This window comes from Haemaphysalis longicornis, unplaced genomic scaffold, assembly GCF_048455015.1.
Source record: "Haemaphysalis longicornis isolate Haplotype H1 unplaced genomic scaffold, Haemaphysalis longicornis Haplotype H1 scaffold_1, whole genome shotgun sequence".
Taxonomy (NCBI): domain Eukaryota; kingdom Metazoa; phylum Arthropoda; class Arachnida; order Ixodida; family Ixodidae; genus Haemaphysalis; species Haemaphysalis longicornis.
Window position 1 is genome coordinate 441,098,152 of NW_027526203.1, and position 19,129 is coordinate 441,117,280.

At 46.9% G+C, this 19,129-nt stretch overlaps 1 pseudogene; it reads left to right on the forward strand.

Annotated features, from left to right (window-relative positions):
* The first annotated feature begins 5,366 nt into the window (after positions 1-5,366).
* LOC144155841 (uncharacterized) lies at positions 5,367-6,909 on the forward strand (annotated as a pseudogene).
* Positions 6,910-19,129: the final 12,220 nt, after the last annotated feature.

A 19,129-nucleotide genomic window follows, 5' to 3' on the forward strand; every position in this document is an offset into this window, starting at 1 on the left:
TGCAAAATGAAGGAAACTCAAACCCGGTGTTATACGATCTCACTTCTCTGCTTCTGTCGCTTCCGACAGAGGCGACGGGATCGGCGGCAGAGTCGAAAGAGAAGTGCGATGCCATGCGTTGTTGTGAGCCTCCTTTATATTTATATAACCGCATCCTAGCGCATGCAAAAGGCGCGCACGCGGCCGCCACACGTGCCGTGAGCGGAACGCACAGTGGCGCGAAAGGTAGCGTGACGCTATCACATGGCATTCAGCGAAAACGCAGGGGGTAAACCCGCAGATGTGCCCGGTGAGTGTACCGTCTGTCTCCCGCGTCTCCGCGTGGGCTCTCTCCGCGTGATACCTAGCCCTTCGGTGAGCAACATTAGGTTGGGTTTTGTTACCGACGTCTGCATCATGACTTCAGATAACAAAAGTTCCGCTCTTAGATGTACTACTTATATCTAGCAAAGTCAAAAATCCTCGACTACCAAGCAAATTGCGTTAGTGCTCACATGAAGTGAGGACTCTTTGTTCTCAAATAATACTGCTGCTCTCTGGCGACATCGAACTTAACCCTGGCCCATCAAAAAACAGTGAAATAGTCGCGGTGCTAGATTCTATTCAACGTGTCGAAGAATACCTGGTAACCATCCGATCAGAGATAGACGACCTTAAAACTGTTCAAACTGCCCAAGAAAAACAAATTTCTGCAATAAGCAACCGACTCGATAACCTGGAATCACCAAGGCCCCAAACCAGCAACCCTAGCGATAATAATTCATCCCAGATAAGTCGTGAAATTTCCGTACTAAAAGCCGCCACTACCGACGCCAGTAACCGTCTACGCCGAAATAATCTCTTCCTTGGCATAAAAGACAACGCAAAAGAAACATGGGAAGAGTCAGAACAAAGGATACTCGCATCTTGTGCCGACAAACTAAAACTTCCATTGTACCCGAGTCCAGTGAAACGTGCGCACCGAATCGGAACTTTTACCGAAAACAAAAATAGACCTATCATTGTTAAACTCGCCCACTTTAAAACTAAAGAACGAATCCTGGCCTGCGGACGTATGCTTAAGGACACTGACTATGCTATAAGAGAGGACTTCGCAGCTGCTAGCCGCCTTGCACGGTCAAAGCTGTTGCAGTTCATCCGCCCTCAAAAATGCGCATTTAAACTCAGCCTCGACAAACTTTACGTCAATAAAAGGTGCTACATCTACGATCACAGCTGCGACAAAATTGTAGAAACTAACAAAAGATCAACTTTATCCACAATAGTTAGTGAATCATGTGTGACCCCCCAAACAACCAAATGATGCTCCTCTAGACATTGTATCCCCTATCAAACACCTAACCGTCCATCAACGCTAGATATAAATGTTGCTTTCACCAGCATACGAAACATGCTGCCTAAACGTGACGAACTACATAGTTTTATTGAAGATACAGAAGCAGACATCGCTGTACTAACAGAAACCTGGTTACATGGAGGCATACTCGACAACGAAATCTTCCCGTCTAACATGAACTTCACTTTATATCGCCATGATTGCACGTGTCGTCGAAGTGGAGGCGTTCTCATTGCTATCAAAAGCACTATCATCTTCACTTATCATTCATGACGACATATTAGAATTAACATGGGTACGAATCTCAAACATTGCCCGAAAAGCGATCTTTGGTATCTGTTACCGGTCACCAGACTGCGAACCTTCCTTTTGCAACCTCCTCTCACATTCACTCACCCATATTAAAGAGAAATTCTCGGAAGCACCTATATTTCTTTTCGGAGATTTTAACTTTCCTCAAATAAACTGGCCTTTACTTTCAGTCGCCAGTACCTCCCCGTCCAACGAATCCAAGCAATTCCTTGAACTGACCCTAGATTTTAACCTACACCAAGCTATAACGTACCCCACGAGAGGCGATAACACTCTAGATCTTCTAACATCAAGCCCAGACGACATTAAGCGCGTATCAGTTCTCCCTGGCCTCAGCGACCAAACCTGCTCCACATTTGCTTATCGCTGCCCTTGATAAAAAGGTCACCAATAGAAAAATTCATTACTGACTACAAATGAGCAAATTTTGACGCTATTAACAGCAAACTGGGTTATTTCCGCGACAGCTTTCGCGAATCCTACCAAACCCGCACAGTAAATGCCAACTGGCACATATTAAAAAACACAACACTGAACTTTGAGGAACAGTACATCCCAATAATCCGCGTAAAATCAGATTCACACAATCATTGGTTCAACAAACAATTGCAAAGTCTTCTAAATCGAAAAAACCCCTTTATCGGAAGGCAAATCAAAGCAATAACACAGTGGCGTGGCGAAAGTATCACCTGTGCGCAAAGAAATACATCGAGGAACTAGAAAATGCTAAAGATAAATATTTTTCGTGCGACCTGCTATCAATACTTCGCTCAAACCCGACTACATTTTGGCGCATGCTCTCTAGCAAAAGTCAAAGTAACAACATAGAACTTACAGACCGAAATGAGGAACCAATAGCCACAAAGGACGTTGCAACCACCTTAAACGACTACTTTTCTTCTGTGTTCTCCACCTCTAACTCCACCCAGTCAACGCTACTGCCTACTCATTCCCCCTCCGCTGTATCCTCCGAAATAGCAATTCACCCTGATGGAATCGCTAAACTAATCAAAGCTCTTAAAATATCTTCAGCGCCAAGACGTGACCGAATAACCCCCAAATTTTTAGTAAACACCATCACAGTGGCGAGTCAGATACTTTGCCTCATCTTCACCCAATCTATTGAAACGGGTGAAGTCCCAGACGACTGGAGGGTAGCCCAGATAGTTGCAATATTCAAAACAGGAAAACGCGACAAACCAGCAACCTACCGTCCAATTGCACAGACTAGTATCCCTTCTAAACTACTGGAACACATTATATCTTTATATTGCGTCTCACCTAGAATCAATTATTTTCTTTTATTCCCACGAGCACGGCTTTCGAAAGCACGTCTCATGTGAGACCCAACTAGCCAAATTCACCCACGACCTCTTACAACACATGGATGCTAACCTTCAGGTAGATGCTATATTTTTGGACTTTTCGAAAGCTTTTGATCGCGTACCGCATAACCTGTTGCTTTGGAAACTTCCTTCACTGGGTATTGCACCGAATATTGTTTCCTGGATACAACACTTCTTCACTAACCGCAAGCAGTACACGTCTGCAAATTATTATGACTCCTCCAAAACTAACGTCTCATCAGGCGTGCCTCAGGGCGCAGGCCTATCACCTCTTATATTTTTAATATTGATAAACGATCTTCCAACTAACGCACAAACAAACCTTCGCTTATTTGCAGGCGATTGTGTCGTATACTCCGCCATTCAAAACACCGAAAACAAAACTAAACTACAGCAAGACCTCGACACAATTGCACTATGGTGCCAAGAATCTTTGATGCCTTTAATTCTTACTAAATGTAAATCAATGTCATTTTCCCGTAAACGCTCCAGTGTTCATCACACCTACTTCATTAATTCGCTTACTCTCGACACGGCCAGGTCATACAAGTGTCTCGGAGTGCACATGTACCTGTCTTTGTCATTCGCGCCGCACGTGCAGTCCATCTGCTCAGACGCTCTGCGCACACTTGGATTCCTTCGTCGTAATCTAAAATCTGCATCTCCCGACATAAAAAACTAGCATACTTAACATACGCGCGCCCAAAACTCGAATATGCATCGTGCATTTGGAATCCTTCCCAGGAATATCTCATAAACGAACTAGAATCACTACAGAACCGTGCAGCTCGCTTTATAACCTCACAGTTTTCTAGAGAAACCAGCGTAACCGCCTTAAAACAGTCACTCAACCTGCCATCTCTCGCCTCACGTCGCATCATCTCACGTTTATGCCTCCTGCACAGTTTCTTTTTCCGCCCACAGTCAAGGCACGAACTTTTAAAGCCGCCGAACAGAACTTCTTCCCGCACTAATAATTCAAACCCCATTGCACGAATTAACGGCCGTACATCGGCGATGAACGACTCCTTTTTCCCCCATGCAATTAAACTGTGGAATCACCTCCCCAAGAACATTGCGGTTACACCTGACCGGACATCATTCCGGCAAAAGCTGGAAACCCACTTGATTACAGTCAATAACCTAACACTATAGCGATAGTGCATCAGCGCACAGTATAATTATTCCTACCAAATAGTTCCTGTTTTTGAATCTAACCCCCAGTGAAAGTGTTCGTTTATTGTTTTGTTGTTCGTTATTATTACGCGCGTTTACTATTGTATAATGTGTATTGTTTGTCTCCATCAAATTATACACAGTCACTGAGTATTTGTTGCCCCCCCCCCCTTATGTAATGCCCTCGGGCCTTTAAGGATGCAATAAATGAAATGAAATGAAATGAAGCCGTGCTCTCACCAAATCCGACACCAAGACCAACGCCGACGTATACGCTCCCTTCCGTCGCCACCGCTGCCACCAGCTGCCTGGACGACCGCCGGCTTGCTCAGGAAGAGAGACGACGCACGTAGTTCCAGCAACACAATGCCGCTGATTCCTTCAGCGACGCTTATTTTGTGGGCTACCTAGCCAATCAGAGGGTGGCAAAATAAAAAAAAAAAAAAACGAACGAAGCGATTAAAACAACCCGAAGACGGGACACGAGAAAGGAGGAGACAATCATTTACGCTGATTAGCAACCACATCTTTTTTATTGCATTAGGGCACAACCTTTCTACTAAAGAGTGAAATTTACGCTACAATAAAGAAAAAGTAGAAGAAGGCGACGGGGCTGTAACAACGAATTCATAAAGCACACAAGGATGGTAGGAAACCCGTATCAATTCGAAAGATATGCGATCCCTTTTCCGTTCACGTGAGACTCCGTTCACGCAATACACTCGTCGCAGCATTGTGCGATACAAAAACCTCGTGGGTGACGCGTGCCCTTTCTTCTTTTTTTTTTTTTTTTCAATGCACAGCAAGCTGACTGCCAGCATGACCCTTTGAGAAAGTTCTCGTAGTCACGCAGGCGATCGTCAATGCAACGTCCTGACAAGACAGCGGGATTTTGTAAACAATTCTGTTGTATTCGTTCGTTTTGTACCGGCCAGCAAAACCAGCTGCGCGCGCACCTTTTCTTTTTGGCCCTGTGCGCCTTGATTCTCCCTCTCTCCCCCCTCCCTTTACCCCCTCTTATTGGCAACGTATATAATCACCCTTCTGGCAATAAACGCCGTTGTTGACTGCCCGACCATCGTCCATGCTGCTGCGCTGCGCGCGCCTGTGTTACTACAGTGGCGACGAGCCCGGAAACCGCCCATGCTGCCCTGAAAGTTGAAGCCCACGGCCTGCCGCAACAAGTACCGACGACCATGACCAGCCTCCAGCTCCCGGTCTTCGACGACACAAGAGATAAGTGGAAAGCGTACCTTATTCGGGCTGAAGCGTATTTTGAAGCAAATGCTATTACTGACTCCAAAAGGCAGAGAGCACTTCTAGTGGCAGCACTCAGCACGCAGACTGTGCAAGTGCTAGCGGGGCTAATTGCACCTCGGATGCCGAATTCCCTTACTTACGCCGAAGCGGTCGCAGCCTTAAATGACTACTAAGATCCCAAGCGTCACGAGATAGCAGAAAGCTACAAGTTTTTCACCCGGTGCCAACAAGGAGAGTCGGTGCACGCATTACTAGTCGAAATTGGAAGTGCGCTAGACCGGATGTTGAGGGACCCGATTGTTTGCGGCGTACGCTCAACTAACTTACGCAAGCAGTTACTGGCAAAGAAAGATTTAACCCTCGAGGAGGCTGAAACAATGGCCATTGCAGCCGAGGTAACCGACAGCGATGCGAAAGATATGAGTGCAGAACCGCCGACTGTGCTAAAAATGCAAGCCCATCATCGCTCACCCTCTCGAGGTAACCGTACACGAGGCGCGTCGCATGGCTGCGACCGATGTGGAAGCACTAAGCACGACAACTCCTGCCGCTGGGATAACGCACGCTGCTATCGCTGTGGGCGACGCGGTCATTTGGCAAAGAAATGCTGCAGTGCTTCAACTGATGCAAGGGTTGAAAGGCGGGCAGCGAGTGTAAAGGCACTGACAGTTGAAAGCGCGTCTATCAACGACGACATGGATAGCGCACACGTGTGGACGTTGATTTCGGGAAGAAAAAAACGGGTTGGAACCACCCATACGGCGGCGCACGTTTCGATGGGGCGACGTAGAACTGGCCATGGAAGTGGATACTGGTTCCCCGGTGTGCGTCATATCGCGCCAAGTGTACGATCGACACCACGCACAGTGGCCGCGCTTACAACCATCACGAATCAAGCTCTCGTGTTACGCGGGACAGCTTCCGGTGTTGGGTAAACTCGAACTTCCAGTGAAGTATAAAAATGTATCTGTGCCTTGTCCGCTGATCGTGATTGACTGTCCAGGACCCAGCCTATGTGGCCGCGATCTCATCGCTTCGCTTGACAAGACGGGCGTTCAGATTGGAGACCTGACTGCGCCGGACCTTACAACAAGTGCCGAGCCAAGCGACAATATGCTGAACCGACTGCTCGGCGAGTTCGGATGTTTTCTCAACAGACCTTGGACTTATCAAAGGTCCACCAGCCAGCCTGAAGCTCAAGGCGACGGCGGCACCAAAATTCTGTAAGCCCAGATCTCTTCCTTACGCCCTCCGCGATAAGGTCTCTCGTGAAATTGATCGGCTCTGTACAACATGCAGAATGGGCTACGCCTATCGTGGTCGTTTTGAAAAAGGACGGAACCGCGAGGATGTGCGGTGATTTTAAGGTCACCCTCAACCCGGCATGTGAGGTGGAGCATTACCCTCTTCCGGTGATAGAGGACATATTCTCGAGCTTAAACGGAGGCGAATATTTCAGCATCTTGGATTTAAAATATGCATACACTGTAAAAAATTTTTGCTCGAAAAAACAGAAATTTTCTGGCAGCTGTCCTGCCAGAAATTTTCTGTAAAGTTATGTTTTCTGTTTTTCATGTTTCTGTTATTTTACAACCATTTTCTGTTTCTCACTACAGAGAATTTATGTCAATTCCCTGTTTTCGGTTTCTCCTGGTTCTGTTATTTTACAAGCATTTTCTGTTTTTCACTACAGAAAATTTATGTCAATTCCCTGTTTTCAGTTTTTAGTTTTCTGCTTTTTTATAAAAATTTTCTGTTTTTTAAGGTTGTGTTTTCCTCCAGAAAATCTGTGAACCTTCTGTTTTTCACTGGCAGCTTATAGACTACTTGTGTTGTGCAACATCGTTTTTTTACCAAAATTATAATAATGTACTGTTTCACATTTCTGGTTAAATTGTTTTGCTCACTTAACAAGTAAGGTTAAATTGGTTTGCTCTGACTTATTTTGACATCAATCTCTGCTAAGTATTCAGCGCCGTGACACAATTTCGGTTATGGTGCTTCATAATTAAAATACATGTCCTGTTACTTTTTCACATCTTGAAAGTACTGCAGTTGAATTCGCGGCTTTATGCTTCATGGGTGGCAATAATCATGCCTTGGAAGTATCATATTGTTTGAAACTGCCCACACAGTTACTGGTGTGCAGTACATAGCATAAAGTGACCACTCAGGCACACAAGAAAGCAGGGTAAAAGTATCATTAACATGATTTATTTTTCTGCCAAACTTAAGGCTGTTGTTACCAAGAATTAACTTAGTTACGAACAACGTATCAACAATCTCAAATATGAGGATCTGAGTATGAAAACAAAATCACAATTCATGATATTGTGGCACAGTGAACAAAAGGAGACTTTCAGTGACAGAGGTTTTGTTAGACTAGGAAGATCACCTTTTTTTCAACTTTCAGAAATTCCCACAAACACGCCACTGAGGCAAAACAAACTATTTACAGAACGTAATCAGTGACGTTAAAGGAGCCATGAAGAGAAAATACAACTTCGTTTAATTTGAAAGAACTAGGATTCAGTATCTCACTCAGCTCCATTAGAGCCCCAAAAGATGTTTTTTAACGAAAAAAAAGCAAAAAGTATTTAAAAACTTTCAAATTTTGCGCCACAGTGACGTGTTATGAGCAAGAATGACGTCATACGGGCCAACAATAAAACATAATTTTCAGTGCGTTAACTGCACGTTAGCATTCAAGTGATGCGGTCAAATGGAACTAGAGGCCCCATTACAGATGTCCAGTCATGTGTCGTCGCGACAGGTCAGTTAGGTGGCTGCGAATCGCACAAACAAGGTTCCGTGACGTCATAGAAAAGTTGCGAGAAATTGGCTAAGGGGTCGCGACTGCCTCAAACGTTTTCTTTAATATCTCCGTTATTTTTTCGATGATTGCGATGATATTGGTATCATTGTTATCGGGACTAAGCAGTCTTTCTAATAAACCCAACTTGTATTTTGTCTTCATGGCTCCTTTAAACTAAGAACACTTTTTCTACAGTGACATTAAGCTACAAAATGTTCACATCTCATATTACTACAGTACAATAATACTACGGTAGGACCGATAGGACTAGGAACACATTTTTTTCTACTTCCAAAAAAAAAAAGACCATCAATAAAATCACATCCTACATTTTTCCTGCTTTCTGGAAGCAGAAAGATGCAACATAACGCAAATACCACGGTAATGAAAAATGAGGGAGGAAGTGTTGTGAGGCTAGGAACATAACATCTTTTCCACATTAATGAAATCACAAAAAAGCAGAGAACAATATACAATAGCAAAGTAATCAAGAATGCGGCACATTTGGTGCAAGGCGCTTCCATCACAGACATTTTCATTGCTGCTCAGGGAAATTGGAGTGGGGGGCCCAGTAGATTTCATGGTCTTCCACCACAGTGACCAGGGATGCGACATTTGGAAACAGGAAATGCTGCTTTTGCTTTGACTTCTCCACCTTTGCTCCATGTCAGGGTTGATGGCTGCAATAACCCTGCAACAACAATAGCATACGTTCCGCATATAAAATACATGTGCACCAACAAAACAACATCGTTTGCGGGTTTTTATGTATGATATCATGCTGTAATAATAGCTGCCAGTTGTTTGAAATCAAGTGTTAAGCTAGCCTCAGGTGTTTGATAACTACATTCCGTTTTCTCGTGCTACTGAGGCGATCCAGACGTACCACCTGAGCAAAGGCAAGAAATATATATAGCAGACTACCAACATTGCAAGGGGGTGAATAAATACAGTTCACTGCATTTCTTCACTACCCGCTTCACAGTACACAGCGGGAGCAGTCAACCTCAATTTTTTCCCAAACGGCCAAACTCCTCCCGCTCACTGAGTAGCCAGTCAGTGTTAATTATTAATCACTATTAATATTTGCATATTATCCTACGTAGCTCTATCAATGGCTCCATCAGCCTTGGCTTCAGCCTAAGCGGCAGCGGTTTGGCCGGTTGAATAAAAATTTAGACCGACCTTCCTCGCGGAGTGATCTTTGGAATGAATGGATCTTTGTCCAGTACCGGCCCTCCAGGCGGCCGCCACGGCGAATCAAACTGGCTGTAAAGCACGTCCCCAAAAATGTTTGGCTTTCGGGGAACCCGTGCGCGAAATATCCTGGTCCTGCACTCCCTCCCGCACCCAGCTGTCACCCGTGCCTCTGGTAGCAGGCGCACGCTGGCATGACTAACCTGCAGTGGCCGAATCACCCCCTTTTCTTTACTTTTTTTTCATTTTCCTTGCTCCCTCACAGGTAGACAAGTGCTCACAGCGCGCAGCGTCAAACATTTTTGGCCCTTTCTTTGAAAGCCTTTTTTGTGTGCATGTACGAACTCACTGCGAACTTCCCCGAAAGAGAAAATAAAAACGTGCAGCCCTAAGATGCATAGCCGCTCCCCAAGCAGGAAGCTGAGGGGGCGCGCTTTTGTTTATTTCACCCGAGGCAACTGCCAATTATTGTGGACCGGCAGCCCAACGTTTACAGATACTTCGGCAGCCCGCGCATGTGCAGGTCGCCACTGGAAAAAGGCCCAATGGAACTTTTTGTAGTAGCGGTCTGTTCATACGGGGTGTGAAGTATAGCTACAGCTGTTACAAAAGGCAAGCCACGGCTACAAAAAGAAAAAAAAAGAAAGAGGAAAGCTTGGGGAGACTCGAACCCGTAATTACAGCATCCGTAAGCAATGACGTAACCTTTACACTAAACTCCACGACGGTAAACGGCATCTGAAAAGGAGAGCACGGCGGCTGCGTCGTGCGTATAACATTCATCAAAAGAAAACAAAAAAAAACTCATATTAAGGCGAGCGTCACTACATAGGCACGGCACAACGCTCTTGTCCCACGAGGCGACATATCGTTACGCTACGCGGCGAGCACTTCATAACAATCTATTTCCATCCAACAAGCCAACAAACAACAGTGCAGGCACGAAAAAGAGAGGCATAAACAGGAACTAGGCACAGCCTCCACACGACATAGTTCAAATTTAGTACTCACCCTGGGAAGATGAAAAATTGAAGAAACAAGCCCGCCAATGTATCGTTGTGCTGGTACCTACAGGACGGCCATTTGCAAAGGGCCGCATTTCAGAATTGCAGGAGCGCAACAAAATGACGTCGGCCGGGCGCTGTTCGACGGTTAAGTAAATTCTTGTTAAACATTTAAAAAATTATTCATATTTTATTCTATTTTATGCAAATTAATAGTACAATATTTTCACGATTTTACGCCTGTTATTGGTCAAGACGAGGAAATAACAGAAAATGTGTGTTTTTTCTATTAACAGGTTTCTGTTTACTAACCATCACAGAAAAATTCTGTATAGCAACAGACATTGTATGTAAAAACTCTGTAAATTTACAGAAATTTTTTACAGTGTACAATCAAGTGCCCCTTGACGAAACGTCCAGTGGGCTGTGTGTCATTAACACACACCGCGGGCATTTCCTGTTTCACAGCCTTCCGTTTGGAATAGCTCCCGCACCGGCTATTTTTCAAAGATTGATGCAGTACTCGGCGGGCTGCCGGGTGTCCAAGCCTACCTTGACGACGTGCTAGTGTCAGAAGGCAAGAGTGATAACGGAGAGCAGCTCACGAGTGTTGGAGCGGTTCCAAGAGCACGGCGTTAAACTTAGGATTGACAAATGCAAGTTGCGGCAGCCTTCCGTCACTTACCTTGGCCATCGTATAGATCGGCAAGGCCTCCACCCCATTGAAAAGAACGTAGACGCCGTCATGCAAGCCCCGCGCCCACGTAACGTTAGCGAATTGCGCTCGTTCCTTGGCATGCTCACGTTCTACGCCCGTTTCCTGCCCAATATGTCTACTGTGCTCAGCCCCTTGTATCAGCTCATGGAAAAACGAGCCCGTTGGGAATGGCGGGAACCGCAGCAGACAGCGTGCGAAAAAGCGACAGAAATTTTGAAGAATGTGCAACTTGTTCATTTTGATCCCAACAAGGAACTGAAGCTAGAATGTGACGTTTCCCCGTACGGCGTGGGTGCTGTTCTGTTTCACTCGGAGGGAAATGCGCACAGACAAACTGGGTTTCGTTCCAGAACGTTACCAAAAGCGGAGCGAAACTACTCTCAGCTGGAGCGAGAAGCATTGGCACTGATTTTTGGCGTTTCTCGTTTCCGTGACTACCTCCTAGGTCGGCAATTCACCCTGGTAACCGACCATCAGCCACTGCTGGGACTGCTCAAGCCTGACCGCCCAACGCCGCCGATGGCCGCCGTGCGCATTCAACGATGGGCACTGTTCCTGGGAGGCTACCAGTACAAGCTACAGTACGTTCCGGGGAAACTACTGACAGCAGATGCCCTCAGCCGACTACCAGCCCCGACGGCAGCGGAACCGGTAGCTGAGGGGGACCCTCCCGAGTACGTACTGTCGTTCGAAGCCCTTGACGAAGGTATAGTGACGACGCACGAGTTGCAGGAGCTCACTGCCAGGGACACGTTGTTAGCCCGTGTCGCGTAATACATCTTGCATGGCTGGCCTCGAACCACAAGTGGAATGGCACCCGACTTGTTGCCGGTTTTTGATCGCAAAATGGAGCTGTAGATGGCTCACCGGCTAATCTATTGGGGCAACAGAGTCGTCATACCACGGAAGGCGCAAGAAAGGATGTTGCAGCTTCTAAATGAAACACACCAGGGCTCCTCGTCAATGAAAGCGGTGGCGCGGTCACTGTTCTGGTGGCCGGGCATGGACAAGGAGATTGAGGAATTGTCGGCGCAGTGTGTAAGCTGTGTAGAAAACCTTCCCATGCCTGCGGCAGCACCACCGGTAAGTTGGCCGAAAACTGCCGAGAGGTGGTCCCGGATCCACATCGATTTTGCGGGTCCGTTAGCCGGCAAGATGATACTTGTGGTGGTAGATGCTCACACGAAGCAGTACCTATGAGGCATGCGACCACAGCGGGTACCATTCGCTGCTCAAGAAGTATGTTTTGTCGGTTCGGTGTGCCACGCACAATCGTGTCCGATAATGGCACGGAATTCACGAGTCAGGAGTTCGCCACGTTTGTAGCAAGAAACAATATTGTGCACCTGCGTACAGCGCCTTTCCATCCTCAGTCAAACGGAGCAGCGGAAAGAGCAGTGCGAACCATTAAAGACTGCTTGCTGAAAATCAAGATGGCCCACTGGAAGATAACCTCATGCGCCTGTTATTCCATTACAGGAGGACCCCGCAAAAGGAAGGAAAGTCGCCCTCGGAAATGCTTCTCGACTACCAGCTCCGTTCCCGTCTCGACACATGCCTGCCGCCCAGGGATGAGAACTTGTCGCCGGGCGCTGACGACTGGACCATCTCACCAGGCAGCAGCGTCTACGTGCGGAACAACGGCGTCGGCAAAAGATGGACGCCTGGACGTGTAAAATCTGCTTCGGGGGCGAGAATGATAGCAGTGGATACGCCAACAGGGGTAGTGCAGCGTCATATCGACCAAGTCCGCCGCCGTTGCGAACCGACGCCGGAGTCTACAACTACGGGGGCGACTGAAGGCGCGGAGGCGGAAGGTGAACCTAGCAGCGTGACTACTCCTGTCCCGTCTCCTGCGTTGCAACGCACGCCCAGGCGGAAGGAGCAAGAGCGAAGCCCAGAGCTACCGGCACCGGATGGTCGGAGTGGGTTTCCCACACCAGCTGATACGGAACCTCCAGTCGTCACGGCCGAACACCCTCCTGAGGCCGTCCCACATCAGGCCACTCTGAGGCGATCGACAAGAGTTAAGAAACCGGTACAACAGTTCCACTTTTAAGAGGAAAGAAATGTTGTATTCGTTCGTTTTGTACCGACCAGCAAAACCAGCTGCGCGCGCACCTTTTTTTTTTTTTGGCCCTGTGCGCCTTGATTCTCCCTCTCTCCCCCCTCCCTTTACCCCCTCTTATTGGCAACGTATATAATCACCCTTCTGGCAATAAACGCCGTTGTTGCCTGCCCGACCATCGTCCCTGCTGCTGCGCTGCGCGCGCCTGTGTTACTACAAATTCTGTGCCTGCATTCCACAACCGAGCATATTTCATTTCGCAAGACTTTTCCGCGTTATGCACTGCGTTACAAAAAAAGTGCGGGCCAATCCACCATGTGGAGGGGTTTCGAAAGCGAAGTTTTATACCACCTACCATGGGTGCCTACGGCCCGGTTGCGTTATTCACACGTTACACTGTACCTGTAACACGTTATTATTTCACTTCAGCACAATGTTCAGAATGGACTAATGACCGGTGTGATACGCACTCACACTTCGCGTTTTCAGCGCAGTTCTATTCCTCGTGAAAGTTAACTCAAAGCACATTCCACGGATGGTAGTCGGTTGTTTGTTATCGGTATTGCTCACGAGTCCAAACTTTTCGAGGTCGACCTGGACAAACCACTGGTGCACACGGCCGCCACACGTGCCATGGACGGAGCGCACAGAGGCGCGAGAGGTCGCGTGACGCTATCACGTGGCATTCAGCGAGAACGCAGGGGGTAAACCCACCGGTTCTTGTGGTTAACACCACAACCAAGTGAGAAGAAAGGGGTTGGTTCTGGTGTCAACCACAAGAACCGATATGTCGCATGCGCAACGGGAGTTGTGTACAGAATTCCTTTGCCCTGTGGCCAAACTTATGTGGGACAAACTGGCTGCTGTATCAACGTGCGTTTGAGAACATGGTCATTGAAAGGCCCTGTATCATCCCATCTTTCGCATTGTGCGAAGTGCAGCCAATGCAAACCTAATTTTCCTGCCACTAACATTTTATTTAGGCACCGTAATAAACAACCCGCGAAATCATGGAGGCATTCCACATAGCAGAACGAGGTGATAAGTGTGTAATCCAAACAAGCGTGTGTCTCCATCCTAAAGAGATTGCATATCTGCGTGTGCCTTGACTGTAACGTGCGTATCTACTTGTGGTATCACCGCGACCTTTCCAAACTTGTTTCGACCATGCGCACTGTCCTTTTATTACTTTATTGTTTGTGTTCAGTATTTATGTTCACCCTTTCTGATATTAAAATTTAGTTGTTAGACCAGCGGCTGTCCTTGTGTTGCACTTCCTCCGTCTTCGTTTGAGTTCGCGCTGGTTTTATCCAAGATTGCCTGTGTACCCTGTTAATAAAATGTGTTGCCATGTTTCATTGCTTTGTTCAAACTTGCCACTGGTTCTGATAGAACTAGTACACACTGGCAGACCTATCAGAATACAATCTGATAGACCTACCAGACTAATACACACTGATAGACCTAATAGACTAATGCAGACTGATAGGTCTATTAGTGGCCATAACATATACGTGTATTAGAATTTGCATCAGAATTTCGGCAATAAAAGAAAAACAGTGAAGAATTTTTTTTTTTTGCAAAATTAGCCAAGTCCACTTTGGGTGGAATCGAGAAAAAAGTCTTTTTTTGCCACCAAAATAACGGTGGCAAGTGCTGAAATAATTTTTTGCCATGGTGCAGAAGGGAGGAAAGAATCTTATTTGAGCACTGAAATAGAAATGTGGCTGCATTACTTCCCTCAATGGTAAGTACTTGTAAAGTCCGGATCTGGCACACATTGATGTGAGACGCAGAATTTGACCCATTTTGGATAAAAAGTTGTTTATTGCACAGGTCTTTGCTAGTGAAAAACGGCTGTAAAAGTATCACTTAAGGATTTTTTAAAATAACCTGCATAAAAGTAGTCATATGACTGTCATTTTTCAGCTGCAATCCCTTGCTGCACTGGAACAGAGGTCACTGGGTGCTGAGAGCACGACTAGATGCGGACAGAAGTGTCTTCTTCGCAACATCCGTACTCTTCCTGTTCGACAGCTACCATTTCTATATCTTGGAGTCTACTCAAACAGTCAGAAAAGCACTTCAACTCTTCATGCAGCTGCCATAATTCTCCAAAGCTTTTAGAGAGAAGTCCCGTGACGCCTTTCACCTTCAGGAGGTTTAGGTTGTGCTCGTACAAGCCACGCCTCTCTGGGGCACCTGAAAGATTGCGTGAAACAAACAAAATTTGACACCGAGAACTGGTAATGTGGTTCTGCTCGAACTTCCAGGCTTCGTCTGTTGGGGTTCAGCTAGCATATATACTCCGCTTTAGTTTTCTTGGGTTACCCGTGCCGTCTTCTCAGATGCAGTGTTTTTGCCTCCCTTCCTAGCACGGCTTCCCCAGGTTCTACTGTAATCATTTAGGACGTGCCTGATTTCTGTAGTGAGGCCTGTTGCATTAACTTGTAGGTAACTTCAGCCTTAGAAAAACGAACATTAGATTTTGTCCTGTAAGTGTGCGAAAATTGTCCAGCGGCATCATTTTGACGACGTTCTGAGGATGTACACTGGACGGACAAGTGGACCCTGATTGGACTGGCTGAGGATAAGATCTGGACAACCTGAGGATGCTGAAATGTCCAGAGCCGGACATCCTGAGGATTTACCCAGGTTTGTTTTGCGTTAACTGGGTAGTTGTTCTTGCCCAAAATGCAAAGTAAAATGTTTTTGCATTCAACGTCCGTACATTTGTGCAGTATACATCGAATCTTTCCACTTGTGTTATGTGTAGCGCAGGTCTTATCTCCAAAAAACGTGAGGCTATGAATTATGCATGCAAGAAGCGTTATATCACTAGCAATAATTTTAACAAATATCAACCCTAAACAGACAGACATCACGCGCAAGAACAGCGCCGTTAAGGGCGAAAATTACACGAACCTGGCAGTAGTAGTAGTCCACACACAAAGTGAAATAATTCAGCCATCGGCATTTGTTAAGTCATACTAGTTTAAATTTGCGCGTCTGTTTTGAGTCTCAATGCAGTCAATTTCGTATACTATTCTATCAGGACTCGGGGCGGACATGAGAAGCTTGTGCTTTGTAACATAATGAATCTGGTTGACATTTCCACACAGCCTAAATGTAGAGTCTGCTGTAATGAGCTTGGTGTTCTCAAATAGTTGCATTACTACCGGTCAAGTTTTCAATGTTTCGTGCATAAATGCTTGAAGGCGTGTACTATCAAGTAATACCTTTCCTGGAGCAGCCACCCCCTTTAGCTACCCCTCCCATATGAGGTAGAGCAAGTCACTGCAAAGTTCGCCATGCAATGTGTGGGGACCAGGGTTCTTACGGCGGCCTAGCTCGATTCTTGAGATCCGGCCGCAAGGCTAACTCCGCTGAACATCGCCACGGATCGCCAACTTGGCGTAGCGGCAGCGAACAGCAAGGAACACAGGACACAGAATTCGCCCACTCCGACGTTTATTGCACTGCAATAAAGGGGACGTCGGGCGCGTCGCTCTACACCGCCAAGACCACCTTAGCCAGGACGGGGGAGACAGGCGCGAGGGCGGACAAAGGAAGGCCAAAAAGGAGCGAGTCGTACTTATCGCTACCGACAATGGTTCGTATCTAAAAGAAAAAACTCCCACCTCCCCTCGCGGGGACCCATGCGATGAATGGTTGGATGGCATGACAATAAATGAGGAAGGGGGCCACAGTCTGGGCAGTGACCACAAACGCATAAACCTGGGTTTTGGGAAACTGGGGGGCAACAAAACGGGTCGACCGGGCCAGAGCACAAAGTTAAACAGCAAACAAATTGCGGTTATAGCCAAAACATAGAGGCTGACATAGAAAGAAATCCTGGAGAAGAGTGGGAATATGACAGGCTCATCAAAACTATGCAGGAAAATATAGTCAAGGCAGAGTGGGCCAATCGATGGAAAGGAAAGAAAACACCCAAAAGCTGGTGGAACAAAGAAATCACGGAGGCTATAGAGAGGCGTAAACAGGCGTCTAGAGATCACAGACAGGCCAAGAGGGCAGGGAGACAGCAGGAAGAGGTGGACCTAAAATGGGAGCAATATAAGCAAATGAAACAGGAAGTGCAGCAATTAGTGCAGGCGAAAATAAAGGGGGACAGCGAGCGATGGGTAGCGCAAATACGAGGAAGGGGTAGAAACGCGCCGAAAAGGTTTTGGAATCGTGCAGGCATTAGAGAAACGCACGAGTCCCACAGAAGGCGGTACTATAGAAAACGAGTAGGGACAGATGCTCAAGGGAGAGGAAGCATTGTCATACCTACACAAAATCATCACGGAGAAGTTCGGTAAGATGGATGAAGAGGCCCCGCAGCGACACAGAGATGTCGCGACGGGTAGGCCGGAATGTCTGGAGATAGAGGGAGACAAGCTGCAATGGAAAAGAGCAGAGGAAAAGGTCCCCAAAAATACCGCAGTAGGCACAGATGGGATACCGATGGAGTTGATTAACCAATTAGGACCAAAGAGCAAGGGAAAGCTACTACAAGCCATCAGAACAAGGATAGAAGAAAAGGCAATACCGGCCGCGTGGCAAATGAGCAGGATGAACTTGGTGTACAAGGGCAAAGGAGTCAAGATAAGCCCGAGTTCGTATAGGCCAGTAACCGTCACGTCAGTGCTGTACAGGTTAGCAATGCAGGCAGTGAAGTTCGAACTAGAGCAGTGGGTGGAAGAAAATAGGATATTAGGAGAACTTCAAAATGGGTTTCGAAAGGACAGAAGACTCGACGACAACTTATTTGTGGTGAGCCAATGCATAGAGGTGGCGAAGATGCAAAACCGACCTTTCTGGACATTAAAGCGGCGTATGATAATGTAGACAGGGAGAGGCTATGGAGTATCCTGGAGAACGAGGGAATTGGGGCAGAATTCATTAGCTTACTCAGGGAGCTATACCGGGAGAACCAAGTTCAAATAGTGTGGGAGGGGATAACATACAATAGGCCGGTATACACCTACAAGGGTTTGAAACAAGGATGTCCTCTCTCTCCGCTGCTGTTCATGATCTACATGGCGGGGTTAGAAAGGAAACTAGAAGTCAGTAAGCTGGGGTTCGACTTATCATATATGAAAAACAAGCAGGTGGTGGAACAAAGGGTTCCGGGACTAATGTATGCAGACGACATATTATTGATGGCAGATAACCGGATAGGTATGCAGGGCTTAATGGATATATGCGGTGAAGAAGCGACGCACCTAGGGCTATCCTTTAGCAGAGAAAAATCGGGGATCATGGTCTTTAACGACGGCGCGGAGCACAAAACAGTATCAGTGCAGCAAGTAGAAATACCATTGGTGAAAGAGCTGTATGGCTGAACGACAGCGAAGATTACACGCAGGTGCATGAGGCGCACCTTAAGACGAAAGGAAGACGGAACGCGGCCATAATGAAGCATAGAGCCCTCTGGGGACACAGCAAATACGAGGTGGTAAGGGGAGTCTGGAAAGGGGTCATGGTACCAGGATTAACTTTCGCAAATTCGGTTCTGTGCATGAAGCCAGAGACCCAAGCCGGCCTGGAGGTAAATCAGAGGGCGGTAGGCAGATTGGCCCTAGGGGCCCACAGCAAAACTACAAATGAAGCGGTACAAGGGGATATGGGCTGGTCGTCTTTCGAGGCGAGGGAGGCGCAGAGCAAGATAAAGTTTGAGGAGCGGCTTCGTGACATGGAGGACGATAAATGGGCCGCGAGGGTGTTTAAGTACCTGTATATGAGGAGCGTGGACACGCGGTGGAGACGGAGGACCAGACAGCTGACCAAGCGGTACGGAAATTCGGTAGGGGAAAGTGGTGTGTACACAACAGTTAAAAAGCAGGTAAAGGCAGCAGAGACGACGAAGTGGGCACAGAACATGGAAGCGA